This window comes from Thermobia domestica, chromosome 7 (genome assembly GCF_964235325.1).
Source record: "Thermobia domestica chromosome 7, izTheDome1.hap1.1, whole genome shotgun sequence".
NCBI classification, from domain to species: domain Eukaryota; kingdom Metazoa; phylum Arthropoda; class Insecta; order Zygentoma; family Lepismatidae; genus Thermobia; species Thermobia domestica.
In genome coordinates, this window is record NC_137460.1 from 69,120,724 (window position 1) to 69,148,570 (window position 27,847).

The window sequence follows — 27,847 nt, forward strand, 5'->3', positions numbered from 1 at the left end:
CTGAATTTTATTTACGCTACAAGAATCTTCAATACAAATAGACTGTAAAACTTCTGATTCTTCTTGTAATTCCATCTTTGATTTTAATTGACAATCATGGACACTAGTGGGGTTAACTCCATTAACTTCGAACTTTAGATCCGCAGAATTGATAAAATGTAGGAGGCGGGGTACAGCTTCTTCAATGCAAACCAAACGAACAACAGACGAATATTCTTCGATCTACGGCGGCAATATGAAGGTGGTAAAACAAACATCGTCTTTACATAGCGTTATTTCTCCGGCCTTCAAATCAATAATGCCTTTCAAGCGCTCCAGGAAATTTAATCCAAGAATCACGTTTTCTCTTAACCTCTCTATAACTACAAACTCAGTCAAGACTTCCATTTCTCCAACATGGACGGGTAAAATGACTGTTCCTAATACTCTGTTGACTGCGACCTTCCCAGTGAAATCACACAATTGTAAGTTTTCCTTATGGGATAAACTCGCATTGAGAATGCAGCCAGTTACCGACTTGTACAGTTCCTTGCGTAGCAACGAGGTTTGAGATCCAGAATCAACTAGGCAACTTAGTTTTCGACCATTCAAAAGCGCAAAAATCCTCATAGATGATCTACTGAGGTCCATGGCTATGATTGAACCATCTTCACTCTTCCGATCACCTTCTACACTAGATCGATCCAACTCGACATTACAAACTTGTATCTTCTGATCTTCATCCTCTATCTTTGATGGTATGGAAATAAATTCCTCTCCACGAGCGTCTTTCCATGGTAGTCTCTCATAACTTCCATTTGAATAAGTGCCCCCTTCTACTGGTTCCAAATAAATATGCTGGGAATGTTCCGAGAAATTTAGAGCGTCACTCCTTGCCCACGGGTCTGAACAAGGAACTACATGTTTAAAGGATCACCCCTTTGTTCGCCATTATCATGTGGACATCTGCAATTGTCAGCTGATTCCGAGCATCTACAAGACTCCTCTTCCTGGTTGTCCGGCTCCCTTTCTTGTTGTCCGCTCCTGGTTGTCCGCTTAATGAACTAAACGATCACTTTGCTCTGGTCCCAACTACAGACGATGTTACAAAAAATCTACTATGAAAAACATACGCAAAAACCCAATCATTCACGAAAAATTTAAATTTAGAACTGTTTCTGTCCCAGAAATAGAGGTAGCTCTGAAAAAATTACATCCAATTCAATAGGGGCTGATGACATCCCACTACAATTCCTTAAGAAGATCATAAGATATATTCTGTTCCCTTTAATGGACATATGTAATTCCTCTGTACTTTCGGGTTGTTTTCCTAGCCAGTGGAAATTTTCTCTGATTCATCTTCTCAAGAAAATATCACAACCAATAACGGCGAACGATTATAGACCAATAAACGTGACGCCGTGTATTTCGAAAGTTTTGGAGCATATTGTATTAAGTCAAATGTTTGATTTTATAACTTCCCATGATCTCTTATGTCCATATCAGTCTGGCTTTCAAAAAGGAAACTACACACATACGGCTCTTATAAAAATTACAGATGACATTAGAGAAAGCATAGACAAGAAACAACTCACAATACTTTTACTTTTAGATTTCACGAAAGCATTGTAGTCGGTCGATCACGAAATTCTTTTAACAAAACTTAAGTCACTCTTTTATTTCACAGATACGTCGGTTAAATGGTTTCGTTCGTATATTCAGAAAATATATCAGCGTGTTTCTTCTCTGGACACTCAAAGTTCATGGACAACAGTGCACTGTGGAGTTAGTCAAGGAAAGGTCTTAAGCACAGATCCTGTTCTCTATGTACATAAATGACTTGTCTCAGTAAATTCGTCACCTTAAATATCACTTATAGGCAGATGATGTTCAAGTATATACTTCGACATATCCTGGAGACATAAATGACCCTATCTCACTCATAAATTTAGACCTGGAATGCATAAGTGCCTGGGCCCAATCTAATAGTTTATATCTAAATCACAATTAATCTAAATGCATCATAATTGGTTCGAGAAATATCCTCTCCAGTCTGCAGAGCACGGAACTTCCTAAAATTACATTAGATGGCACACATATAGCTTTTGATGAAATAGTGAAAAATCTTGGCCTCATATTTGATCAGAATCTTCTATGGGTACACTGCACTTTCTATACTGTTTGAAAAATATGTTACCTTATCCAATTAAGGCATCTATAGTCCAAAGCCTTGTACTATCACATATTAATTATTGCATTGGAGCTTATGGCAATGCAAATAAAGAAGCGCTAAGAAATTTACAGAGGGTTCAGAATGCATGCGTTCGGTTTGTTTTTAATCTTAAACGTTCTGATCACTTAACGCCATTTTTTAATGAATTGGGATGGCTAGATATCCAAGCTCGCTACATGTACCAATCAATGACAATTATATTTAAAGTTTTGACATTTGGTGTGCCTATATATCTTTATAATAAACTACACTCTGTTAGAAATAGTCACAATCGTGATACTCGCTCTAGCAGATCAACACTGCTGTCGATACCTCGTCATAATACAAATCAAATGGCTAATTCATTCACAATCTCCGGTATTAGAGAATGGAACCGACTTCCACCAGATGTAAGAAATTCACCCTCAATTGCGACATTCAAATGAAATTTGAAGCAATATCTGATAGCCTTAGCCAATGTACACCAATCTCGGTAATGATTTTTTTCACAAAGCTAAGCAGTAGCAACCAAATGTAAACAGAAACTTGAAGTTTGTATCTATAACACTAGGTTAGTGGGAAGGTATGGGGGGGATGTAGGGTAGTATACTTTTAAGAATACATATATCTTTCTGTGTATCATGTATGTATAGTTTTCTTGTTTTTATGATAAATAGTATGAGGGTATGGCGGCTGAGGGTGTATGTAAGGGAGCATATTCGACTGTAGGGGTATATGTGTTTATGTATACACGACTCCAAAACTGCATTACCACCTGCAATTCTCCTTTCCTGCAATAGCAGGCAACCCAAAAATGTCAGTGGTTCGCTTGGTTGCGAATTCGAAAGGCGTTGGACCAAACCTCCATTTTGTAACAAATATATCAGTGTGGCAAACTGCCAATAAGAGAATAAAACAAATTGTTAAGAATGATAATTTTATTATTGTGACGGAGTAGGATGACATCAAAAGTTACAAAATGATCTTACTTAAGCAGTCAAAACAAGATAAATGGCAAGAAACACATATCAGAGGAAACCATTTCTATCCTTCCATCCCGAAAAAAGAATCTCATAAAAAAGTTACATAATATAGACTTTTAATATAAAAGGCAACTCCATAATTTTCAAATTTGACACACGAAAGCCAAGAACAACTGAACCAGAGTGAATGAAACTGCGCACAGATTTTGTAGACGTAAAATGAAGAAATACGGGTCTTGTATATTACTGAAAAAAGAACGATTGGGTAGGTACGGACCCCTCCAAACATTTGATCACGAAATATCAAAAGTGCTAGTAACAGAATATCAGATGTGTGTAAAGGACATGAAGAATTGCAACATAACTTTGAGTATGGACAATACGGATGCGGATTTTTTTATGATCTGCATAAAAACGGTTTTAGGTTTCAAAAGCCCCAACCGAAAAGTTTAAAATTTGACGCCCAATAGGCGAGAAGAAGTGAACCGAAGTGGATGAAGTTGTCCACAGACACTGCAGACGTAAAATGAATGAAATAACCGGTTTGGTGTTTTGCTAGAGAAAACGGTTGGGTGATTCACCGACCCGTCAAAACCTTTGATCACGAAAAATCAAAAGTGCTAGTAATAGTATGTCAGATGTGTGTAAAGGACATGTAGAATTACAACAACTTTGTGTATGAACAATGGGCAAAAATTAAACGAATGTTTTATTTTCGGGGGAAAAAACATTTTTAGAGCAAAACCCCCCGTCCAAAATTTTGGAATTTGACCCCGAAAGGCAAATAGAAGTGGACCGAAGTGAGTGAAATATACACAAATATTATAGAGGTATGATTATGGAATATGTGTTTCGTATTTTCCTGAAAAGAAAAAAAAAACTTTTAAGTTTACCGAGGCGTTAGGTGGCGTGGGGAGTAAACCGAAACTAATTAAATTGTATGTGGATATTGGATATGTAAAATATTGCCGTTCGTGTGTCACAAGTGTCGTATCTCCATCTGATTTCTTCAAATTTGGCAGAACAACTACACGCTCGAACAGTATAGCGTATTTTATTATTTCAGGAGGCACCTTTAGAATTTTTTGCGCATAAACAAAAAGACGTGTCGATTTTTTTTTCCAGTTTGCTCTTGTCTGTCAAATTTGAAGCAAAACCGATAGGGTCACTTGAGAAACACGAAAGGGCTTATTTTACATATGGTCTATATAATATCTACTCACAATTTCACTTCCTTCGGTCCACTCCTTCCCTCGCTATTACGGTATTATTAACTGTTTTTGGGATGGTGCCTAGGCCCCAACACTGTTTTTCCGCAAAAATTAAAACACGTTTCATTTATTGTTTTGCAGATAGTCCCAATACGTAGTTTCGTTGCAATTCTCCATATTCTTCTGACGTATGTGTGTCTGAGGGACTTCTGACGTATGTGTGTTGGTATCCTGGTCGCCAAAAGTACCTTTACATCGCCGTGACTTGTATGTGACCGCGCGATACTCCAAGGAAGGTATAGTTGTATACAATTTGTGATTAATTTTGAAGAACGTTTTATAACTAGAGAATTAACATAGGTATAAGGAGTAAAGACACAGATTTGAAGCTTCAGAGCACTGTCATCTCTGAAAAGATTCGTATTCTCAGCATTTCTATTTATTGTTTTATATGTTAACTTAAACACCACAACATTTATCACTGATATCGTAGATCGTATTTTAAAAAAAATCGTGTCTGCAACGTGTTGTCAAAACAGTTATCTCCAGACGTGATGTAGAGAGAAGAGAAAGAGATACATCTGGAATATATGAATATGTGATTTATGAAATAAGTGTAGGAATTACATAGTTAAAGGACACGTAAAACAGCGAAAAGGAGATATAGAAGTCTGAACTTTCAGAAACGTCCTAGATAGGTGAAAATATACCTAAAAAATGCAAAAGGTATCACGTAATTTATCTTTCTTTTCTTATATTTTAGTATAGATTTTCACATCGAAACACCTCTATCGAGAATTGCGAGATAACAGTGAATAGGGAAACATTTCCATGTGAAGGATTAAATCAGAAAAAATCTTTTAACTTGGACCAGTTTTGAACTCACTAATCTTGAATCCATGAGTAGGCGTTTTACCGATTGAGATAAAAACTCCTGTTGTAAAAGACAAATTTCTAAAACTACTGGTCCATAAATGGTGTGTATTAACCAAGTTGGCTGAGATAATTGCTTCATCTAGCTATTGCTAAAATAATAATAATAATAATAATAATAATAATAATAATAATAATAATAATATAAGAAGAAGAAGAACAGAATTTTAAAAGCCGCATTTGTTAAAAGTTTTCTTGCGGAGTAAGTCCTAATATGAGATTTTAATAAATATAAATGAACCGTGGTTTATCCGCGCGTGTTGCTTAAACTGCGCAACTCACTACCATAGCACCTTAAGGGTTGTACGCGTATTGTATATTAGTCTTGTATCCTCCAACCATAAAGTAAGTTTCGGTTTGGACCTATGCGTGTCCTAAGGGCGAGGAGAGGATTCAAAGAGAGAAAGGTGGTTTAGAAATTGTAGAAAAGTAGAATATCTCACGAGGTGAGGTGATATAGAGTTTAATATCCCTTTCAGGTGCGAGTCTATATCAGACATGGTACACCCAGGAAATTTAGAAACTGGAGGTTGGATATGTAAGAAATGCTAGCTTTTTCCAGTAGCAGAATAGTTTCACTGTACGTCTGATAGTTGGACAACCGACGTGATAGCAAATAAATACCCGAAAACATAACATGCCAGGATATTCCTCAATTTGGAGGGAAAACTATTACTATCTGAGAGCATCACTTGGAGAAACAACCACGAGATAAATCTGGAAAAAATCCATTCATGTTATGTTCTAAGAGATAGGAATTAATGCAAAGAAAACGGGAATAATATGCATCATGCAGAGACTGAAAAAGTATAGAAAGCTAAACAAAATTAGGAAAAATGAAAGATAGAAAGGAAAGAGGAAAGACATGGAAATAAATTAAATTCTAACACTTAAGGATAAATTGTCTGCGTCTTTCCCCCTGCCCCCTATATCAGTCTTGGTTTTCCTCTCTTCTTAAATCTCTTTCAGTATCGAACGCGAACATCATTTATAGTGTTTAATTCCTTGAAAGAAAGTGTAATTCATTGATTGATTGATTGATTTTTGATTTTAACTTCCCATTGAGCAGCGAGGCTATATGAGACGTGGACCTACTAATTAACGTGGGATCCGAAGCACATGAGCTCCCGCCGGGAAAGTGTAATTCAGTCTCTGCTGAGACTCGAACACAGAATCCTTAGAACAACAGTCACATACGCTACCCACTTATCTATACACGCTATATAAACTGCGTTTACAAATCAGGTATTACACGCGCTATTATTAAACGTGTTAAACCAGCCATTTTCGGTGAGTTACCCCACTTACACTTGAAGTCTGAATTTTATTTACAGCCTTTAGCTATCTACGGCAACAGGCCCCTTATTTTCACTAAAAGCATTTGTTCTATAGATTAAAATCAATAGATTTTGAGACCCCCTGGTCCGAAATTTAAAAAGAACGCCTCCGGTCCCCAGGCTATGGGAGCTGTATTTAGAAAAAAATGACATGAAATGAAATCTATGAGTTTTACGTCCCACGCTTATGCCGATTAGGCTAAAGAAGACGGTGATGATGAAAGATAAATGAAATTGTTCAATGAAGAAAGTGGGAGGAAACGGGATAACCCACGCACACGCTCTTTGTCCACCACGAAGTTCACTTGGCGGGGGATGGGATCGAACCAGGGACTGCAAGCACCAGGGGTAAACACTCTATCACTGAGCCACCGCGGCCGCAGCTGTATTTAGAAGCCTACGCCTCTGAAAGAATCACCATACATCTCAGCGACCGTGAAAACTAGGGATTTGACACTAATATAGGTGATTTTGGACTATTTTACGTGTTTCGGAACCCCCCGGTGACCCCGGCCCGCATACAATGGTAGCCGATTTTGAGTCTTTGCTAATGGAAGTGTCACCATTGATTTCAGTGACCGCGAAAACTATGGATTTGACATAAATATCGGCCATTTTCTAATATCATTACATGTCCCGGTAAATGCACCCTTCTCCTCAGAACCCTGGTTCGAATTTTGAAAAAAATAAACGCTTCGACGTAGTCTGGGGTCTGGACAAAAGTATCCGTGATCAAAATTTAGTAACTTTATGACAACCCATCTGATCCCCATTCCGCACACAGGGAGACACACAAGCAAACTCATGCTTCATACACACAACACATAGAACAAACAGCGTTCTTTCGCATAGAACGTTGCTCTGTTTTTTCCACCCAGATAAGCCTTCTACTAAGTGCCGGAGGGCATTAGTCTTTTATACGTATACACACTTATTGAACCTGCCTCTTCTATCGAAGTAATAGGTCGCGTGTACTCTTAGTATTAGATATATTTTGCTGTTATTGACCTTAAAGGACGAACAAATGGCTCTTCATGATGTCACGACTCGCTTTGGTCCGTGAAGTTGATATACAATAGAAATGACCTATGCATTACTCACCCGTTGTAAAATAGAAAGGTTTTACCTGAACACCCAGAAATATCTTATAGCAAGAGGCCTTTCAACAACTACTTTCAATCTGGATTAACTTTCACGGCTAACCTTTTTATTTATACTCAAGAGTATCATTCATATGTTAGTGTTAATAATATTTATGGAACCAAGGACAGGTTTTAAACTTCCAAACTATGCTGTGCATAAAAGTAGGAAAAGTTCCAGAGCCCTGCAAAAGCAGGCCCAAAGACCTGCCAGGCCCGGCCTGGATAAATCTGTATTCAGTGCCCGGCTCGACCCGATCCAGCCTTGCCCGAATTTCGAGCCGGGCACAAACGAGCCGGGCTCTAAACGGACCGGGCGTAACAGGCCTGGGAACAACCATGTTGATAATTCAAGTCAATCCTTAAATTTGCAATGGGAAATGATAAATATGTCGTCATAATATTGCAATGTTTTTTGTCCTTCTCGAACCAGAAAATCATGTGAAAGGTTACCCAAGGTTTGCTTTCTATGTCCCTATTTTCTCTGTCTATTTGTTATCTGTGCTTGGTCTGTTCAGCCATGTTTATTATACAATAATACAGGTTATGGACGTAAAAGTCTTATACTATGCTCATTATTGCAGTACGAGTAACGGAGAAAATATGTAAAACTGCTACACCGTATGTGATAGTAATACTAAAATTACTACATCTGATACTACTATTACTATTACGATTACGAATAAAAGTGTTAATTCCACTATTGCTGCCACTTCTACTACTATTACTACTACCACTACTGCTACTACTCATTACTGTACTAATACGACAGCGAATACCATTACTGCTATTACTAGCAATACGAAAACAAAACAATGAAAATGAAATCTTTGATTGTTACGTCCCACAGTTATGCCGGATAGGCTAAAGGACTCGGTGATGATGCGAAATAAATGAAATGGTGAATGGGATAAAGTGGGAGGAAACGGGAGAAACACCATGATGTTTGTCCACCACAAAAATCGCTTAGCGAGATCTGGCATCGAACCAGGGACCCCATCCAATAGAGATGAACTCTCAACCACTGGGCCAACATTCCAGGAACACTTATCGAACCTGGCATCTTGGTGATTTATTTGATCATTATATTTTGTTATATTTGTAGTACCATACTATAAACAATACAGGAACATGTAACACTATTTGGTATTTGCCTTGTTAACTGAACATTACTACAAATTGTACTAATCTTATGAGCACGCCAGTTCACGGTTTTGGCCTCCGTGGTCTTATGGTAGCGTACCAAATTCTACTTAGTAGGTCAAGTACTTGACTTTATCATACGTTCTTTAGGTAACTACGGTTCAGGCCGTATAGATGATGATGGGATTAATTGGTGAAATGAAAACAGTGGGAGGAAGCGGGACCACACCGGAAACTCCCAAGTACACGGTGTTTGTCCACCACAAAGCTCACATAGCGCAAGCAGTGATTGATACGACGACCTCTAGCACCAGATATGAGTGTTTTTCCTACTAAGTTACCGTTGCCCCTAGTAGATCAAGCATCAGTTCACATCCTATGCAGACCGGCCATAATAACTAGCATTTCTCCGTTTTTTCCTGTACTTAGAAGGGAAATTCTCTACCACCAGACATGTCAACTCTGACGCAAGGTCGTAGCAGTTGTAGTAGTATTAGCAGTGGTTCTAGTAATAATAGTAGAAATAGTAGTAGTAGAAGTAATAATAGTAGTAGTATTACAGTACTTTCCAGTCTTGAATAAAGAGTCAGTTTCCCAAACACATTACGATTAACATAGGCGGACAGTAAGACCGTACGAACATGGCAAAGGCAGGGGTATTGGTTCCATCTCATCCGTGAACTCGATATTCAAGCCAGAAGTGGTTCAAATTAGCAATTTCCGGTTATAACATTTAACCCATAGAGCAAACGGCAACATACAGGGAGAAAACTTTTTTTGTAAACGTTTGCGCGTGTATAGGCACCATATCATGGTCATTCACAATACTCTACTAAAATTGAAAATAGTTTAAATTTATTATTACTTCAAGTTTCACCAACTTTTATCATCATAGCATGAAACGGTAACATAGCGAGAACTGATTTTTGAAAAGGAGTTTCCATCTAGAGCCAATATTAAGAGTATCCAAAAGATTCTACCGAAACAATAAATGGTTGAAATTTATAATTACTTCCGATTTCAATTTCCAATTTCCGCCTAATAGAAATAGTAAATGCTTCAAGATGTTTTCTTTTGCAATTAATTCAGTGTCGAAAGAATAGGTTTTATTTATTTCGTTAACCTTCTACTCAAACCGGAATTAGATCTGATTAGCCATTTCCGGTTGGAACGTTTGTCGATATATAAAGAAAAGGATAACGGATATTGAGAAGTGGTTTCTGCAAACGATTTAGAGTCAAAAGACAACATATGATGACTATCTACAATACTCCAATAAATTCGGCTGTAGTTAGAATTTACTATAACTTCTCGTTTCAAGAACGGTTTCAACGTTTATCGCTATAAAACGAAAACGGCAGAATATAGCGAGAAGCAGTTTGATGCAAATAATTCGGCCTCTCAACAAACATATCGTTACTATCCGTATAACTCTACCAAAACTGGTAATCTTTCAAATTTACTAGTACTTCCGGTTCCAATACTGATTTCAGTAGAGCAAAAATGGTAAAAGATATTAAGAAGTGGCTTTTTGCAATCGATTCAAGAATAGCCTCCTTCTCCGTGGCAGCTTTGATCAAAGCAGATTTGTTAAAATTAGCCATATTCTGTTTGAACGTTCCTCGTCATAGAACGAAAACAGTAACAGATAGCGAGAACATCTTTGTCAAACGATTTAGCGTCTCAAGGCAACATACCATAATTATTGTCAACACCCTATCGAAACAGGAAGTGGTTCAAATTGACTACTACACCGTGCGCGTGGGTTTTCTCGGGGTTCTCCCGTTTCCTCTCACTTTCTTCATTCCACCATTTCATTCATTTCTCATAATCACCGTCTCCTTTAGCCTAACCGGCATAACTGTGGGACGTAAAACTCAACGATTTCATTTTATTTTTTAAAATTGACTACTACTTCCTATTTCATATCCATTATCCATGGATCAAAACAATAGAAGATATCAGGATACGGCTTGTTTTTTTACGATCAACAGGAATTGGTTCAAATTAACTATTATTTCCAATTTCAATTTTTGTTTCCAGGAATCAAAACAATAGGAGATATCAATATATGGCTTTTTTTTACAATCAATTCAGAATCATAGGAAAGTGTTCCTCCAAGAATTCAGCATCCCAAGAATATTTTCCACCAATTCCTATTCAAACAAGAAATAGCTGAATTTAGCCAAGTTCGGTTTCAACGTGTACTGCTACAAGTTTCTAATCTATGACTAAAGTGTCAACTTGTTGCATATATTAGCCGAGTTACCAGTATCAACACTAAACTAAAAGAAGTGAGTATCGTTTCAAAGTGTGAAACGAAGATTTTGAAACTCTATGAATATAATAGTAGGGTGGGTCGAAAATTTTTTTTCAGATATTCAGGATTGAGTAGTTATCAAAAGTTGTTCATTGGTACGAAATGAAGCCATGTCAAATATGTTGATTTTAAAACAATATTTAACCGGGCCCCCGTGGCCTTAAAGTTCCTAATTTTTGGTTCAAATAAAATGGTTTTAGGTAATAATAACATTTTACCAGACAATACTATTAATACATAAAACATGAAATAATTGGTTTCAATATACGCAAATAACTATTAAGAGCTTAACTAACTTTCATAACTACCATATTAACACCTTTGTGTTGAGCCCAGCTCAGAACTCTGAAACTTTCAGAGAATATCACTTTTTCGCATCTGGATGCAAAATGCTCAACACTGGCTTTCCGAAGGCGGCGCTTACATTGCTGAATTCAAATAAACCTGAAACAATATGGCTGCGAGCCTCTCTTCCTCTATTGTCTTGCCTTCGAATTAAGCATATGATTTTGAATTACAACTCAAAATGCAAAACGATCAATAACCCCATTAAGAAATGAGATATACCCCATTAAGAGCCAAACTAAAGAAATTTAAGAACGGTGCTCAGAAGTTATGTGATATTTTCTCTTGCAAATGCTGCGATAGATTAACCTGTAAGTATGGTAAATCAAATTATATACCGCTTTTGAAGTGGGAGCTCATATTATATCAGAGAAATCGGAGACAAATGACGAGTTGCAATGTAGGTGAAACAGAAACCCATAGGCTCAAAAGAAAGCATGACACACAGATCGATTATGATGCTGCGGTACCAATTACAAGAGGGTTACAATCGTTAGCCTCAATCCCGTACTTGGGACATACATCAAGCGCTTCCACCCCGAATTCAGACGATGAAGAGTTCGCATGGAGCTATCGTATAGAGAATAAAATCTAAAGTAAATCTAAATAAACAATAGTGAGCCCTAAACAAATGAGTACCGCAAAAGATTTAACAGGTATATTGAATAGGTCGGCTGCTAAAATTGTTTCCGCTGTTTTAGAAGATATGAATTTACTGAACAAAACTAAGACAAAGTAGTAGATAAAACAAAATCCGTACGAAATTAGCAAAAAAGAAAAAAAGAAAAAAGAGACCGTCTACAGTGTAAAGCTACAAATTTTAAGGGACTCTATTTTGATGGCCGAAAACACCAAACTATAGCTCTAATTGAAAATTGCAATAGGCAAACCACTGAAGAATATGCGGATTATATCGATTTGACTGATTGGTCAGAAGTAATAGTAACGAAACCTCCAATTTCGGCTAACGTAACAATAGAAGAACCAACCGAAATGATTGTGGAAAAGAGGAGGTTTCAGTTTGTCACGTTCCCCTTCCACACGCTTTCTTTGGAGAAGTGTCTAAAGGTAGTAACAGAGTCTTCTTCAGAAGTATGCGGTAGTGTTGCGCGAGACGGTTACATTCGCGCAAAACTGGAAGCACGAAAGTATCTACCAAGTTTCGGACATAAATCTCAATATTTTGTTCCAAGATTCCGCTAAGGAGCTTTAAGTAAGAGGAGAGTGGGTGGGAGGAACTCGCTGTGTAGCCATCTCCACGTGGTGAGTTCTGCGCTCATTTGGTGTTTGTTGGTCAATTTTTCAACCTTACCTTATGTATTTGTGTCCGTACTGTTACATCTACTAAACACCAATCAGGCGAAGAGCTGCACATCAGATAAGAACATTTAAAATCCTGGGGTCAAATTAAAGTATTAGGAATCTTAACCAATTTTCTATACATACTTAAAATAATGGTATATATATATATATATATATATATATATATATATATATATATATATATATATATATATATATATATATATTTACATCAGCTAATGCTTGTGGCAACAAATACTATTCGAAGCTTTCTTGCACCCACTGGAAAACGTGAAGTATATTAATATTTATTTGCATATATTGTTATTGTAGACTGTTCCCATAATGCCCACCGACTTCGATTTTACAAAATTTGAGAAATAAATTTCACTTTTTATTTAGTGGTCAATTTGAAGGCATTTTGTTATACTACCATTAAGAAACCCATATACATCATATTACGAATCAATCATTATGGAACAATCTCATGTGTGACACGCAGCAGTGGTACCAATCTTTGAAAGTTTCATTTACAACTTTTTTCTTTTTTCTTTTTTAACTGATTTTGTGAGTAATGGTGCATTCAGTATAAAGGTACAACAAGATATTCTCTCTCTCTCTTTCTCTCTCCCTGTGTGTGTGTGTGTGTGTGTGTGTGTGTGTGTGTGTTTGTTTGTTTGTTTCTAGTTCCGGCGTAAGCGTGTGGATACTACCAGGTATACTTTCGTGTGTACAAATGCTAGTGTGTGTGTGTGGCGCGGGTATATGAACTATTAATTGGGATCGCGTAGTGGAACTTATCAATATTAGTACGTACATACAAACGGCTGTTACTTCACACGATAACTTTGAACGAATGCGAATTTTTAAATTCTGCTTTTTGCAATAAATAAGTAGAGTGATTCCTCTCGAGGGAGTTCCCCTAAATGGTAGCCCCTACCATGTCCAATTGAATCACAAATTGCCGCAATCGTTTGTACATTGTTTGTACAGAAATGTACAGGCCAAACTTTCGTTTGTACACTATTAGGGGCGCCGCCAGAACGAAAACAAGTTGGGGCTGTTTAACTGGTAGCCCCCCCACCAACATGTTCTATTCAATCACTAATTATCGCAATCGTTTGTACTTCGTTTGTGCAGAAATGTGCAGGCGAAATTTTCGTTTGTACACAATTAGGGGCGCCGCCAGAACAGAAAAAAATGGGGGCTGTCTAAGTGGTAGCCCCCCACCATGTCCAATTGAATCACAAATTGTCGCAATTGTTTGTACTTCGTTTGTACAGAAATGTGCAGGCGAAATGTATGTTCGCACGCAATTAGGGGCGCCGCCAGAACGAAAAAAATTGGGGGCTGTCTAAGTGGTAGCCCCCGACCATGTCCTATTCAATCACAAATTGTCGCAATCGTTTGTACTTCGTTTGTACAGAAATGTGCACCTGAAATTTTCGTTTGTACATAATTAAGGACGCCGCCAGAACAGAAAAAAATGGGGGCTGTCTAAGTGGTAGCCCCCACCATGTCCAATTCAATCACAAGTTGTCGCATTCGTTTGTGCATCGTTTGTACAGAAATGTGCAGGCGAAATGTTTGTTTGAACAAACTTAGGGGCGCCGCCAGAACGAAAACAAAATGGGAACTGTCTGAGTGGTAGCTCCCCCCACGATGTCCAATTGAATCACAAAGTATCGCAATAGTTTGTACATTGTTTGTACAGAAATGTGCAGGCCAAATTTTCGTTTGTACACTATTAGGGGCGGCGCCAGAACGAAAACAAAGTGGGGCTGTCTCAATGGTAGCCCCCCACCAACATGTTCTATTCAATCACAAATTATAGCAATCGTTTGTACTTCGTTTGTACAGAAACGTGAAGCGAAATTTTTGTTTGTACATAATTAGGGGCGCCGCCAGAACAAAAAAATTGGGGGCTGTCTAAGTGGTAGTCCCCGACCATCTCCTATTCAATCACAAATTGTCGCAATCGTTTGTACTTCGTTTGTACAGAAATGTGCACCCGAAATTTTCGTTTGTACATTAAGGGCGCCGCCAGAACAGAAAAAAAATGGGGGCTGTCTAAATGGTAGCCCCCCACCATGTCCAATTCAATCACAAGTTGTCGCATTCGTTTGTGCATCGTTTGTACAGAAATGTGCAGGCGAAATGTTTGTTTGAACAAACTTAAGGGCGCCGCCAGGGCGAAAACAAAGTGAGGGGCTGTCTAAGTGGTAGCCCACCCCATCATCTCCAATTGAATCACAAATTGTCACAATCGTTTGTACTTCATTTGTACAGAAATGTGCAGGCAAAATGTTTGTTTGTTCACAATTAGGGGCGCCGCCAGAACGAAAACAAAGTGGGGCTGTCTAAGTGGTAGCCCCCGACCATGTCCTATTCAACCACAAATTGTCGCAATCGTTTGTACGTCGTTTTTACAGAAATGTTCAGGCAAAATTTTCGTTTGTACACAATTAGGGGCGCCGCCAGAACGAAAACAAACTGGGGGCTCTCTAAGTGGTAGCTTCCCACCAACATGTCCAATTGAATCACAAATTTTCGTAATCGTTTGTACATCGTTTTTGCAGAAATATGCATGCGTAATTTTTGTTTGTGCACAATTAATGACATCCATCCTAACGATGATGGAATTAAATGTTTTTTTGTTTTTTTTTATATTTATATTTATACTTACAATCATTATTGCTGAGTTAGTTTATCACTCCTCGGCTCTTATTATTAAACTTATTCATTATTTCTTACGTGAACTGAATCCTTATGAGAAAAATTTATTTTTTTCTTTCTATCTTGCGCAGAAACCGTTATTCTCATCTCGTACAGGAAATTGATAAGTGGAAGATATAACAAATTCACAAAGTAGACTGTTAAAGGGAAAATTATAACACAGTATTTTGTTTTATTTGATCATCTTCATTAAATTCATTTTGCAGAAACTATAGAATGCATGGTGAAGTATTTTGGTGCATTCAGCATTCTGATTTACAAGTAGAGTTGCTAACTGGCCGGTATTTGCTGTGATTTTGATTAAGGCCGTGACCGGTACAAACTTCTTATTAGACCCCTTCTGACCGGTATTTTGGAATCTGCAATCCAGAATATAACATCGAACATCGAAATTTTTCAACAGTGCCTTTACAAACACAAATTTTCGTTGTATTATACATTATCGATATTTTTTTAATGTATAACTAACTAACTAACTCTATGGCTTATGGAACCCGGAGGTTCAGTGCCGCGTTCACAAAAGCTCTCCACTGACTTCTATCCTTAGCTAATTGCATCCAGTTTCTACTTTGTATTCCTATCTCTGCGAGATCCATCTTAATATTGTCCTCCCATCTGCGCCTAGGTCTTCCTAATGGTCGTTTTCCTATGGGTCTACCAGTCAAGACTTTGAAAGCGTTTCTACTTTCTTCCATTCTAGCTACATGACCTGCCCACCTAAGCCTCCTAGACTTCACGACCCTAACAATGTTGGGTAAACCGTATAAACTATGTAGTTCCTCGTTATGAAGCTTCCGCCATTCCCCATTCTCGTTCCTCTTGGATCCGAATATTCTTCTCAGGATCCTGTTCTCAAATACTTTCAGTCTATGTTCTTCCCTCAGAGTAAGCGACCATGTTTCACAACCATACAGAACAACAGGCATGATTATCGTTTTATATATTTTAAGCTTCAAATTCCTCGACAGAATTCGCGACGACAAGAGATTTTGAACCGAATAGTAACACGAATTCCCTGCTTTTAGTCGACATTTAATTTCTTCGTGAATATGATTTTCGTCTGTTAATATTGATCCTAAATATTTGAAAGTATCCACTTTATCAAAAGCATTATTTAATATTTTAACGCCTCCACAATTTGCCGTATTACGGTCCCGACGCACTTCCATGTATTTAGTTTTCTCTGCATTTACTTCTAGACCCATGTCCCTGCAAGCGTTTAATAAGATCTCTGCATTTATTTCTACTGTTCTCCTATCATCCCCTATTAAATTTACATCATCAGCATATGCCATAACCTGGTGAATGCCGTTCAACTCTAGGCCCTGGTTGCTATCTTTGATTTTCCTTATGGCGTATTCCAGCACAAAGTTAAATAATAATGGCGACATCGCATCTCCTTGTTTCAGGCCATTTTCGACGTGGAAGCTCGTGGACAAAAATTTTCCTAGCCGGACTTTACTTTGGGATTCACTTAAACATATCTTAATTAATCTAATTAGCTTTCTCGGTATTCCAAGTTCTGTAAGAACGTTGTATAATGTTTCTCTCCTAACCGAGTCGTAAGCCTTTCTAAAATCAATAAATAGTTGATGTACCGGGGTATTGTATTCCCACTTCTTTTCGAGTATTTGGCGAACGGTAAATATTTGGTCGATAGTTGATCGATTTCGTCTAAATCCGCACTGATTGCACTGCTTTTAATTTTTTTAATGTATGGCAGTTTTTTTTATTTATTTAATATAACAAATTTGATAACACTTATATTTTATTGTAAAAGAATTTTATTCATTTATTGAGAGTAGAAAATGACTTTTTAAAGCAATTTCCTTTGTTTGAAGTGAAGAGTAAATTTCATTTTATGAATCAACTATTGTTACATAAAGATTAATATCCAGTATTATTCATCTGTTTCGATAATTTTAAACAAGTGGCAATTGCTGGTAAATACAATAACGATCAATACAGTCTTCAGTTTCTCATTTGTACAGAGAATTTTGAGGGTGTGCCGGTAATTTTGTTTTCCTGAGTTGGCAACCTATTTACGAGGTTTTGTTTCAACTCTGTTACGTAGTGGCTCCGTACTGACACTCCGCATGCAAATAAGTATGTAAGGCTACCATACGCCCCGGTTTCTTAAAATTTGTCCCGGTGTGCAGAAATTTTCCTTCTTGTCCTGTTTTTTTCTTTATTATTATTATTATTAATTACATATCAAAATTTCTGAAAATATAATAAAATCGACTAATTCCTTTTGCTTTTAATTCCGACAATACTATAGGAACAATTTCATTCTAATCTTTATTATTATTGCAATCGCTGCTTCCCCGGATATAACATGCAATGTTTAAATCCTCCTAAGTAGCACTCTTATCACTAAAAGTAAGATTGTATACCCCGAGGTGGCAACAAATTCTTGTGACGTTGCAGACCAGCCCCGAAAACACATTTTTTTCTGCTTCAGAAAAACAATTATGCAAATTGCTTTCTTTTAGTTCGCATTTTAGGTTAACAAAAATAAATCAGCCTATTGAAATTTGGAAACAACTTCATAAATCTGGATATTTTTCTTTATAGACATGTAGAGCATATAAAGTTGGTATGCGTAATAATATTGAAAATATAATTTTTGCCTAAATATTGTATGTTCACTGATTGCGTTTATATTGTATAACAGCTTCTAGCTTCTATAATAATGTTTAGCACTGTTGATTAAGTATGGACAGTGGCGTATTTACGATTTTGTTTCGGGAGGGGCTTTGCTAACTTCCGGGGGTGCTTTGCCTGAAAATATGAAAATTCTGCAAGATATTTCATATACTTTACTATAGTAAGTAAGATTTCGGTGGGGGGCTTGAGCCCGGAAGCCCTCCCCCTAAATACGCCATTGAGTATGGACTATATTAATACATTATTTTAAGTTGTATAACTAGTGCGATACTGTAGTAAAATTCGAAAGATAAAATTAATACAAAATGCAATATTTACTACTAATTTGTAAGACGTCCCGTTTTTTCTGTTTTCAAAAAGTATGGTAGCCTTAAAGTATGCTAAACCATACAAAATAAATTGTACTGTAAATAGTACCCCTCTGATAGTGCTCTCAAACGGGTCGGGTTACGCGTCGGGTTGTCGGGTCGGGTCAGTCGGGTTAGCTCGTGTCGGGTCACTCGGGTCGGGTCGTCACATTCTTCACTTATTTTCTATACGGAATACTATAAAGAGCTTTGTTGTAGAATTCAATTCGAAGTTGGTGTATGAATGATAAATGTGACTAATTGAAGTTGAAATAGTAATAAAATTTTAATTTTACCCTATATTAACTAATTGGTATTGTAATTAATATTACTACTGACTTTTTTCCTTTCTGCGTTTCTATGTCAAGTTAAATGTCACATTAAGTGAAATTGAAAGGAAATATCTAGTTAACGTCCCACGTTATGCACCAACGCTAAGAGAGACAGTGATGATGAGAAATAATTGAAGTGGTTGAATGAAGAAAGTGGGAGGAAATGGGAGAACACCGAGAAAACCCATGCACATGGGGTTTGTTCACAAGAAAACTTACTTGGTACGAGCTGGAATCAATACCCATGGACCTTCGGGTCAAACATCTGCCTTTGGGTAGGACACATTATTATTATTATTGTTGTTATTATTATTATTATTATTATTATTATTATTATTATTATTATTATTATTATTATTATTATTATTATTATTATTATTATTATTATTATTATTATAACTTTAAGAGTGCCCAAGAAAGTTCCGCCGCCTTTTCACCAACACCTTCGAACATTGGTATGTAACCTAAGACGTACCTGGAATATCAAAAATCGTCTCCATCAGCCTCGACGACCTTCTGAAAACGTTCTGGAAGGCCATGGATTCCATCGCAGTCGAACTTGGTGGGAAGTGAAGTGAAGAAGGTATCAAGTACATATTGAACCTCTACTAGCGATTTGAATTGGCGTTCTCTAATGTGATTGCCCAAGGAATGGAACAGGTGATAATCGGACGGTACAATGTCCGTGGAGTATGGCGGATCCAATAGTGTTTTCCATCCAAGGCGTAGAATGATGTACTGGGTCATTTTAGCCACGTGGGGCTTAGCGTTGCCTTGTAACAAGAGGACCCCTTTGCGATTCAGAACTGCTGGATCCAGACAGTACACAGTGACAGTACACAGTTGCATTGATGATCTGACCAGCTGGTAGCAGTTCCCGATGGACGATGCCTCGAACAGTCCACAAAATGCACAGGAGAACCTTATTCTGGCGTAGTGCTGGCTTGGGCTGTTTTTGAACCGGTTCATGGGATGCTAACCAACAATGACGGCGCCGTGGAGCTTCGTACAGGACCCACTTCCCATCACATGTCAACACCCTGTCCAGAAATTGCTCCTTCCTCAGACGAGACACCAAAGAAACACAGGTGTCTGCTCGCGTTGCTTTCTGGCTCCAAGTCAAATCATGTAGGACCTATAAACCCAACTTGCAGTGCTTCCCAAGTTGATGGTGGTGGTGCCGAATGGTTTCTCCACTTACACTGAAATGTAGTACCAGTTCCTCACATGTCTGTCTTCGCGTCAATTGCTGCCTGAAGATCTTTATTTTGAACATCTGTTTGTCTTCCGGCTCGTGGTGCGTCTTCGAGTGTTTCGTCACCGTCCTTAAACCGTCATACCACTGCACTCTCCGCGTAGTCACGACACCCTCACCAAAGGTCTGTCATATCTTCCGCCCCGCGGAGCAGCAATTTGAACTCGTACAGCAAACAAGCCCTTATGACGCTCTGTGAAGGCCCCATGTCCACTCAGTCCTTACGCACGTTCACGGTGTATCTGAACAGCCATAACCAAGTAGTATGTTGGATATACTTACTAGTGTTGCTCACGAGACCTGGTTTGGGGCATTCTCGTTTCGAAAATGTGTCGTGAAGGTAGTCTCGTCTGGAAAAGTGCATATGTTTCTATTGAAAGAGCTCTGTCTCATCTCGTACCCTTTCATGAAAATTCTGTCTCGTCTCGTCTCGTCCAACAACTGACCTTCACCTTATATCCATTCGCATTCAACTCACGGTGTGAAGGCAAATTGAACACAGACCTCCACAAAGAGACAGAACTTTCTTGGTCACCTTCAAATATTATTATTATTATTATTATTATTATTATTATTATTATTATTATTATTATTATTATTATTATTATTATTATTATTATTATTATTATTATTGCTGGGGTAGTGATTTGACTTTCTCCGCAATAATTGCTAATTTTATATAACGTTGCAAATATCTTCTAGAAAAATTAATCAAGAAAAAATAAAAGGTAATTCCCTACAGAATGATATTTCAGTGCAATTAGTTCCTTATGATTCTATCAGACAGCAACGTTGTTTTTAAATAGAAAAATCGGAATGTTAACTTGATGAAATTGTTGTTTGTTACACAGCAAAAAATATTAAAAGAAGTTCTATATACATTCCTTACTAGAAAATAATGTTGTCTTCAGAACTTTTATTCTTTTAGCCTTCAGAACTTGTCTTCAGAACTCAGTCAAATTTTACTTTGACTTTCGAACTTGATTGCCTAAATTTTAACCTTGGAAATTTGGATGTGGAGTAAAATAAAGAAGGTTAGCAGGGTAAACGAATTAGGAAATGCTGAAAAAATGCAAGAGACGAGAGCAATATTAGACGATATAAGGAAGCGAAAAATGGACGGATCACAAGTTTTGATCTTGCTAAGGGATTGCATTCTGAGGGATGTAGTAAAGGGGGTGATATCAGGAGAGCGAGAGTGTGTAAGAAGGTTGGAATTGATAGATTGTAATAAGGAGGGTGGTACTTTATGTTGGGTTGCCAGGCAGATATTAGCGGGAAATCGCAAAAATGGAAGCTTCTTACCTAGTTCACGGAAACTGGCCTGTTTATTAATGGGAGAACACTGAGGAGGAGGAGGAGGATAATTATACTACAAGTAAAAAAAGCCGAAACAATGGTTTATGCATAAGAATTGGTCAGCATTTTTTTCTGGTGGCAGTTTTGTAAAGTTCTAGCTCTCTCAAACTGGTTAGATTGTAAGGTCAAGTCACTCGGGTCGGTTGTCGGGTTAAGTCACCTCGGGTTGGTTCACTCGGGTCACTTTGGGTCGGGCCAATCGGGTCAGCTCGGGTCGGGTTGTCGGGTCGGGTCAGTCAATTTGGGTCACGGGTGGGGTCGGGTCGGTCTTCAACACATATAATTTCCACGAAAATTACAATATACCACGGTTTATACCTCATTGGACTTCCAATAAAACATTTTCAATGATGTGTACACCATGTCACCATTTTTGTATGAGGGAATGTCTAGAGGGATTTTGTGGGAATTTGATAGAGTGTAGATTCCTGTGTGTGTGTGTGTGTGTGTCTGTGTGTGTGTGTGTGTGTGTGTGTATGTGTGTGATACCTTACAGGATACAAGATGTCGAGGAAGTGTGTAAATAAACCGGACAATTTCTGTTATGTATGTGGGGAGCTGATATTTAAATCACAACGTCGATGTTTTACTCCACTTGTGAGGAAGTGTTATCAGTTATATTTTGGTTGCTGTGTAGGAGACCAGGATAAGAACTGGGTTCCTCACTACATTTGTTGTACTTGCGTGAAACGTCTGACTGGGTGGGCAAATGGTGGACGAAACATGAACTTCGCAGTACCGATGATCTGGAGGGAACCAAAAGATCATTCTTCAGACTGCTACTTTTGTATGACACAGATAAAAGAAATAAGCAGTAAATCTAACCACACAGTACAGTACCCTAATTTGCATCAGCAATTAGGCCAGTTCCACACAGTGCAGAATTACCTGTACCGGTACCTCCTCCTCATTTTACGGAAAATGAGGATTACGTACTTGAGGCAACTATTGAAGTTCCAAATGAAGATGATGATCCTACTTATGTAGGAAGCACATCTACATTGGATACCCATCTGATAACTCCGGGTGAACTAAATGACCTCATACGGGATTTAAAACTCTCCAATACACAAACAGAACTTCTTGATTCTAAACTTAAGGCTGGAATCTGCTCCATCGTGACACTAAAGTGTGTATTTTTCGAAACCTTCATACAGAGTTTCAAAACTACTATTCTCAAGAAAATGATTTAGTGTATTGTATTAATGTCTGTGCTGTGATGGATAGGCTTGGACATGCACATATAAGTACAGAGTGGAGATTGTTTATTGACTCATCCAAAACTAGTTTTAAGGCTGTCCTTTTGCACAATACCAACAAATTTCCTTCAGTGCCTTTGGCTTATGCAACTAATATGAAGGAAACCTATGAAAACATCGAAATAGTGTTAGAAAAAATTCAGTATGAGAAATACAAGTGGACCGTTTGCTGTGCTTTACAAGTCATTTCTTTGTTAATGGGTTTGCAGCTTGGTTATACGAAATATTGTTGTTTCCTCAGCGAATGGGACAGCAGGAACAAAGCGGAACATTACATCAAGAAGGAATGGCCAACGCATGTATTAACTCCTGGACAGAAGAATGCTGTTTATTCCTCACTGGCGAGCCCTGATTAGATAATTCTACCTCCTCTTCACATAAAGTTGGGGCTCTTCAAAAACTTTGTTAGGGCAATGGACAAAAGTAATGCAGGATCTTGTTACCTCAAGGAAAAAATTCCTCCGGTTAGTGACGCTAGGGATTTTTGTAGACCCCCAAATAAGATGTTTGATTCGTGACCAAAAATTTGAGGATCTCTTAACTCAGCAGCTTGGTGTCCATTTAAATGTTTAACAGAGAATTTTTTTAGGAAACAAGAAAGCCCCAAATTACCGTGAAATTGTGAGTGATTTCCGGCAATCATTCAATGAAATGTTTTGCAACATGTCCCTTAAAGTTCACTTTCTAGACTCCCACCTGCATTTCTTTCCTGAAAAGCTTGGTGCTGTTAGTGATGAGTATGGGGAACATTTTCATCAGGACATTTCCTCCATGGAGAAGAGGTACCAGTGACAGTGTAGTTCAAAAATGCTAGCTGATTACTGTTGGACACTTAAAAGAGATGTTCCAGAAACCAAACACAGAAGAAAGTCGACAACTAAAACACATTAGTTGAGGTAAGTAAGTGTCCATTTATTAAGAAGATACCACTCACTTCTTTTGTATTATTTATTAAGTAGATATAAAATGGTGACACGGTGTATACATCATTGAAAATATGTTTTATTTTAAATCCAATAAGATATAAACCATGCTTATATTGTAATTTTCGTGGAAGTTATATGTGATTTTATCTGCACTAATGAATATTGTAAAATGAACAGTACACATAGCATATTTTTTATATAAATATGTTTATTTCTCTAGATAGAATAATGCTATTCTTATGAAACTTAGAGGGCTTACTAAGTATAAATCAGGCTAACATACAATATAATTTGTGCGTTTATATACCTAAGGTACCCAAACTACAAGTATGAAAATGGTTTTAAAAAAAGAAAAAAAGAAAAAGAACAGAAATTTGAGGGGAAATTTTCAGAAAACACCTCTGTCACGGGAAAACTGAGGGTGATGGAGAAAAATTGATTGCAGATTCGAATTCTACGTGAAAAGTTCTATTAGAATCAGGCATTTTCTTCCGTGTGCCAGAGAAAAAGAATTTTTTTTTTCAACTAGTGCAATAGGAACCATTTTCAAACTCATCAACCGTTATTCAAACCGGTTAATGTTGATCGCAGATATTAAAAATACTCACATCCGTATATTATCTAATACAAACGAAAATTTTACCTGCACATTTCTGCACAAACTATGTATAAACGATCGCGACAATTTGTGGTTCAATCGAACATGGTGGGGCTAGCACTTAGACAACTCCCCTTTTTTTTTCGTTCTGTCCACGCATCTGATAGCTTAGAAAAAAAATTTCGCCTGCGCATTACTGCTCAAACGATGTGCAAACAATTGAGATAATTTTCTTTTGAATCGGACGTAGGGAGGTGCTACCAATTAGGTAGCCTATACTTTGTTATCGTTTTAGCGCGCCCGCAATTGTGTACAAACGAAAATTTCGCCTGCAAATTTCTGTACAAAACCGTAACAAACAAGTGCGACAGTTTGTGGTTGAATTCGACATGGTGGGAGGCCTATCAATTAGAGAGCCCATAGTTTGTTATCGTTTTGGGGGGGGGGAACATTTATGTGCAAACGAAAATTTCAGCTGCACATTTATGTACAAAGGCGTACAAACAAGTGCGACAGTTTGTGGTTGAATTGAACATGGTGGGACGGCTAAAATTTAGACAGCCCCCCACTTTGTTTTCGTTCTGTCGGCGACCCTAATTGTGTACAAACGAAAATCTCGCCTGCACATTTCTTTATAACTATATTCAAACGATTGCGACAATTTGTGATTCAATTGCACATGGTGGGAGGGCTACCATTTAGACAGCCCCCCACTGTTTTCGATCTGAGGTCGTCCCTAATTGTGTACAAACGAAAATTTCGCCTGCATATTTCTGTACAAACGATGTAGAAACGATTGCGACAATTTGTGATTGAATTGAACATGGTGATTGGGCTATCACTTAGAAAGCCCCCCAGTTTGTTTTCGCCCTGGCGGCACCCCTAATTATGTACAAACGAAAATTTTGCATGCACATTTCTGTACAAACGATGTAGAAACGATTGCGACAATTTGTGATTGAATTGGACATGGTGGGGGCTATCACTTAAACAGCCCCCACTTTGTTTTCGTTCTGGCGGCGCCCTTAGTTATGTACAAACAATAATTTAGCCTGCACATTTCTGTGCAAACGATATAGAAACGATTGTGACAATTTGTGATTGAATTGGAAATGGGGGGGGGGATACCATTGAGACAGCCCTCACATTGTTTTCGTTCTGGCGGCGCCCTTAATAGTGTACAAACCAAAATTTGACCTGCACATTTCTGTACAAACAATGTACAAACGATTGCGATACTTTGTGATTCAATTGGACATCGTGGGGGGAGCTACCACTCAGACAGCCCCCCCTTTGTTTTCATTCTGGCGGCGCCCCTAAGTTTGATCAAACAAACATTTCGCCTGCACATTTCTGTACAAACGATGCACAAACGAATGCGACAACTTGTGATTGAATTGGACATGGTGGGGGGCTACCACTTAGGCAGACCCCATTTTTTCTGTTCTGGCGGCGCCCTTAATTATGTACAAACGAAAATTTCAGGTGCACATTTCTGTACAAACGAAGTACAAACGATTGCGACAATTTGTGATTGAATAGGACATGGTCGGGGGCTACCACTTAGACAGCCCCCAATTTTTTTCGTTCTGGCGGCGCCCCTAATTCCGTGCGAACATACATTTCGCCTGCACATTTCTGTACAAACGAAGTACAAACAATTGCGACAATTTGTGATTCAACTGGACATGGTGGGAGGGGCTACCACTTAGGCATCCCCGACTTTGTTTCCGTTCTGGCGGCGCCCCTAATTGTGTACAAACGAAAATTTAGCCTTCACATTTCTGTAGAAACGATGTAGGAACGATTGCGACAATTTTTCATTGAATTGGACATGGTGGGGGTATCACTTAGACAGCCCCACTTTGTTTTCGTTCTGGCGGCGCCCGTAATTGTGTAAAAGAAAATTTTCGCCTTCACATTTCTGTAGAAACGATGTACAAATGATTGCGACAATTTGTGCTTGAATAGGACATGTTGGTGGGGGGCTACCATTTAGACAGCCCCCACTTTGTTTTCGTTCTGACGGCGCCCCTAATTGTGTACAAACGAAAATTTCGCCTTCACATTTCTGTAGAAACGATGTACAAATGATTGCGACAATTTGTGCTTGAATAGGACATATTGGTGGGGGGCTACCATTTAGACAGCTCCCACTTTGTTTTCGTTCTGACGGCGCCCCTAATTGTGTACAAACGAAAATTTCGCCTTCACATTTCTGTAGAAACGATGTACAAATGATTGCGACAATTTGTGCTTGATTAGGACATGTTGATGGGGGGCTACTATTTAGACAGCCCCCACTTTGTTTTCGTTCTGACGGCGCCCCTAATTGTGTACAAACGAAAATTTCGCCGGCACATTTGTGTACAAACGATTGAGACCATTTCTGATTGAGTCTGATAAGGGGGGGGGGTGTCTAAATGGACGTCTCCTTTTCACCTCTACTGTAATTAAATTCTTCCTCGAGAAAATCTGTAATCAACACTGTCAGTAGCTACGTCCTCGACTAATATACCTTAACATGTACAGCTTTATTTTCGTATATTTTTCAACAGTTAACCAATTTAAAACTATCGCAAACAAGAATATGTAGTCAACTTCTTAAATACTTCGCTCGCCGAAACATGTTCAGCGCGTGCAACAAGCAAAACCAACATGTTTGGCGTCTCACAAATGGAAAAGGGGAAAAAAAAGAGAAGGAAAAGCAGCACGGCAGTGCCTTATCGCAGTCAGAGCTGACAACATAGTTTCGGTCGCCACTAACGCGAATAGACCTACTAGCGGTGTACAAGAGTTATACAGTTACAATATACGTTGTGCCACAGTAGCGCTACAGGCGGAATGTGCACGAACTACAAATGAATATGTTCCCTTACAAGCATCAGTCACTGTTGCACCCTCTTTACATTCTACACATCCTTTTTTCTCCCACTTTTTGACCTTGACAAGCAGAAGTACCAGGCTTTCCGAGTTCACAACCATAAACTGTTTGTGTACAGAGTACGTTTTCAGTTCTTCGAATGACTGTGCGCGCGAAGAACAAGGGTGATGATCGGGCTACCGTATTCGGAAGTCAGAAACACCCGGTTGCAATAATAAATGTAAAATACGAATATAGAGCCTTGACAATGCCGTGAGGATGAATATATATATATATATATATATATATATATATATATATATATATATATAAACAAAAAACAAAATAACACTTTTCGGACCCGCAGGGCCTGGTGAAATATTTTTATCTGCCTCTGTTTTGGGGAAGAAACATAGCATTATAAAACTTTTGCACGATACTCAAACGTAACTTTCTAAAAAAATATTTTAATAATATTTTCATTGCTGGCTACTTTTTTCTTTGAAAATTAGCGTTCTTTCGGGCCCCCGAGGCCCGGTTAAATATCTTTTAACCGGCTCTGTTTTGATGAGGAAACATAATATAACATTATACAACG